Consider the following 4373-nt stretch of genomic DNA (forward strand, 5'->3'; position numbering starts at 1 on the left):
ATAATAATAATGGGGCCCAGTGTTGCAGGGCTTTTCCAGGTCATTCTTTCATTGGTAAGCCACTGACCAAATGTAAGAACAATGCCAGTCTAGTATTAGAATACCTGAATAAACAGGTCTCTCCCAATTCAGGGATTGGCCAGGCAAAAAGTAAGGATACAGATGAAGGCCACAAAGCTAATACATTTACAAGCTAGCAATATCAGCTCTCATATTTCTAAACAAACAAGTAAATTTAGAGCCTAACAACATTCTAACAAGAACAATAAAAGCTCTAATAATAGCAATTCCTTTCTAAGATATTTCCTCTAATGACAAACAGTGACAATAGAAACAATGGTGTTAGGCTATATATCTAAATTCCACAGGGATACACAAGCTCCTGAATTAAGCTCTCACTTTATCCTCCTGACCTTTTACACCAATGACACAGCAGAAAATATGAACCTGAACAGATTGTCCTTTCTACACCTATAGAATCAAACAATGTAAATATTAGAAAAGGTGGAGTCCATTTTCCAGTAATAGTATATCATAAATTTATAATGTACCTCAATAGGCCTTTTTTTGCCTGGTTAAAGGAATGCTTAACAACATAATAATTGTTTGCACCAATATTTAACCAACTGGGATCCAAGGCTAAAATATCTCCACTAGAACTGAAACCGCTGTGACCATTACAAGACCAGGTTATAGCTTGCACATGATAGATAACTCATTGGGGAAGTAAGAAAGTAACACATTTGGCACTACCTTGTAGAATGCAAAACAAACTGTTAATAGAAAAAGTTTCAGGAAGAAATAGGAAAAAAAGCAAATAGATAGTTGCTTTTTAAACGTTTCTCTATTGTACTCAAAATGACTCTGATTTTATTAGACACTGGGAGCCTCTCATGGTGTACATAAGAAGCTACAACATCACTTAGTTCTTTCTTCCCTATTCTTACTGTTCCTGGCCCACTTTTTTTAATAGATTTCAGTCCTTTTAATAGTGGAGGCTAAGAACAACGTGGGGGCATTACTTGAGTCAGGAGGGCACTTTAATGTTTTTTGGAATTTATCCCATCATTCCTTTCACACTTACCTCTTCCTCGCTAAAGCGCAGGTGCCTCTCTCCTGCGCATTTGGGCAATTCTGAGCCCAGGCACACCTGCTCTTGCAGATTTAATCAGCATAGCTCCTCCCGGCCAATCAGAAAATAGCCTCTTAATTGTCTCTGGCTATTTAGCTAGCTCACACACAGCACTCAGTGTTCATGCAACATGTCTCCACTAGTGCCGAGCTCCCTAGCTCTGCTGAGCATTTCCTCTACACCTACTGTTTAATTCAGTGCTCTCCCAGTCCAGCTTCTGTGTAATTCCTAATTGCCCAGTCTGGCGTTTACCCGCCTGTTCCACTGTGTCGTTCCAGTGTTCCTCTGTGTCTGCAGTAATCCCTGTGTCTCCCGTGTCACCTGTGCCTCCTGTGGCTTCCTACGTCTCTGAAGGCCCCGTGTCACTGGTGTCTATTTCCTGGACTCCTGGTTCTTGACCCCTGGCTTGTTTCTGAACTTTCTTGCTTGCTGCCTGCCTCGACCCCGGCCTTCCTTGACAATTCTTTCACTTAGTGATTTGGTAACGTGTATCCTCCGGCCCACGCTGGTGTGCCCAAGGACGCAACCTGGCAGTAACCAGCAGCGCAACGTCCTCACCACTTGAGGCTCTGGAGAAGACCTGGTTACTGCTTAGACTCTGGGCCTTGGACCTTCTCAGGGCTCACACCACTCCCGTGGAAGCCGTAGTGCCCCCTAGAGGCCCCCTCTCTCCAAGCGTGACAATTCCCACCAGCCTGCATTGCATAGAAAAGCACATAAACCAAGTGATGATGCCCATGGGTCTAAAATAATGTATGCAATGAAAACAGATAAGAAGAAATAAATAATTGCATGTGATGAGGTAGGATAAAAAAAAACAAAGGTTTCATAGTCAAAATGTTAGCAGATTAAATTTCAACCTATAAACTCAGTTTGATGGAGGTTGCTATTTACAATGCATTTACAGGTGTGAAATTTTAGGTGCAAGCACTGGTAATTAAAATTAAAAAAAACACATGAAAATGCATTTTATAACACACATTGAAATCAACTTTGCATTTCATTCTACTGCCCTGTGCTCTAGTATGTGTGTTACAATTTACAGTGATTTGTTGCATGTTTCTATTGATTTTGGTTGAAACATTTTGCATGGGTAAACACAAGTGTGTGTGCTTTAAGTTTAGGTTTGCTTTAAAGCTTACAAAAAAACATTAGTTACTAGTATTGTGAATAATGAGTTCTTTACACTTAATTACTTGTATAACTAGTCAGTGCTTCTGCATTGTGTTTATATTGGAAGTGAATTGGTGAACTTTGCTTCCACTTTACACCTGAGACTTCATGTATAGAAGAGATGATAACACAGGAAAGACGTCTAAATTAAATATATTAATATTTGTATCTGTGTACAGAATTCATCAAGCACTGCTGGAGTGCTGTGAATTAGAAGTTTTTTTTTAAATTGGCATTAAAAGTTTTCTGAGCTTTGCCCCTTTCTTCTGGCCCAAGCATATACACTCTGTCAATTGCACTTTAAAGGCTCTTCACATGTGTGCTGGGTTATCATTCATTATTAATGGCACCCCAACTGCACCTTACCAATGCAATGCTGTGCAAAAACTGCACTATGCATTACATTTGTGTGCAAGGTGCTGCATTCGGCAGCCCATTCAAATGAAAGGGCTGCTCACCACTGGACATTGCAACGTGCATTATAATGTAAAACAGGCATGTCCAAAGTCCGTCCCAGGGGCCAACTGCGGCCTGTGTTTAGATTTCCACTGGTCCGCAGCTTCTGGCACAGGGCATCCACAGACCACGTCCACACTAACTCTGAGTACGTGCTGAATGGTCGGCCTCCAGACATTTTCACCTCACCAAATCTGGTCCTTGCAAAAAGTTTGGACATTCCTGATGTAAAACATGCAGCATCCCTATAGGGGAAACTGATAGTAGTTTTTAAACTAAAAAAAATCTGTCGATCCCTTCAGAGGTTTCCTGGATCGGGTCCTGCGCATCTAGTTAGCCGCCATCTTTTTTGTTGTCTTCTGGCTTCTGTCTACGCTACCTGATCTCACACTGCGCAGACGCAAGATTGGGTGAATGGGGGGGAAAAAAAAAGAGTGCTGATCTCACTGCGTATGCGTGAAATAGCCATTTCTTATCCCTATTGAGGAGAAAGCTCCTTCTGCGCATGCCTGATCTCTGAGCAGCCAAGAGCTCTGTGCTCTCTTTCTGTCTTTATCGCCCCCAAAAAGAAGGTAATTTTTATCTTATATAAAGGGATTCTTTTATGTTAAGTAAAAATCCTGGTGATAGGTCAGCCTAAATTTCTACCTACATGACATGTTTTACTCAGTAGCACCTAGCACATGTATAAGTGCAGTAATCAGTGCCACAGCAATGCAGCTTAGAAGTGTGGACACTAACAGACCATGAACTGCACAGAAGCAGCACTTCAGTCCACATGGAGCAGAAGGACAGGCGACCAGTATCTGTAGCTCCCAATAGCTGGCACATACTACTCACCAGTCCTGGCAATGTGATTGTCCTGTGTATGGAGAGGAATTACAGGCAGCAGTCAGTGGATCTCCTCACACAGAGCTCCCAGTACTTTTCATGAGCTGACACAGGAACAGCTCTGTACCTCCTGACAGAGGCAATGTGCACACTCATGATGAAAATACTCTTTACAACAGCCAATCACTTCCCAGGATTAGACTGTTACCAGGCAACCTGCCCCGCCCTCCTACAACCTCACACACAGGGGACTTGTGCTGTTGTTGTCCTGACTGGTGTGAGATATGTAAGAGGGAACACCTCATAAACATGAGTACCACGTATAAAGTGCACAACATACAAAAAGTGCCGCTGTAACAGCTATAAACTTTGTGGTTGTTATGCGTAATACAAGTAGTATTATGTGGTACTGTGTTAGCCACAGACAGTTGGGTTCCTTTATATTTACAGGCGGCACATTGCTCTGTCAGGAAATGCAGAGCGAGGCATGCAGACACAAGTTGCCATCAATTTGAAGCACATGCAGTTAATCCTCACACACCCACCTAATCCTCCGCCAGACATCCACAGCCACACTTAAAGGCAGAGACACATTGAATTTTCAGTCTTTGCTGAGATGGAATGCATTTGGCCGGAGCTATGGAAGACAAAAAGAGAAACATTAACCTCCTGGCGGTATGAATAATGAGGGTTTTGAAATGTTAAAGCGGTACATTTAAAAATCCTTATTATTTTAAATTTCCAGCCCAGTGACCCCTACCTGCCCAACAGTCCCGCCCTT

At 42.3% G+C, this 4373-nt stretch overlaps 1 protein-coding gene across 1 annotated transcript in view; it reads right to left on the minus strand.

The window, feature by feature from the left end:
- Positions 1 to 3746, minus strand: part of LOC140334173 (apoptosis-inducing factor 3-like) — a gene marked incomplete in the record, with an annotated part of 47389 nt that extends 43643 nt beyond the window's left edge. The window contains 1 exon segment of the mRNA XM_072416372.1: positions 3602 to 3746.
- Positions 3747 to 4373: the final 627 nt, after the last annotated feature.

Source organism: Pyxicephalus adspersus, chromosome 1 (assembly GCF_032062135.1).
Source record: "Pyxicephalus adspersus chromosome 1, UCB_Pads_2.0, whole genome shotgun sequence".
NCBI classification, from domain to species: Eukaryota; Metazoa; Chordata; class Amphibia; order Anura; family Pyxicephalidae; genus Pyxicephalus; species Pyxicephalus adspersus.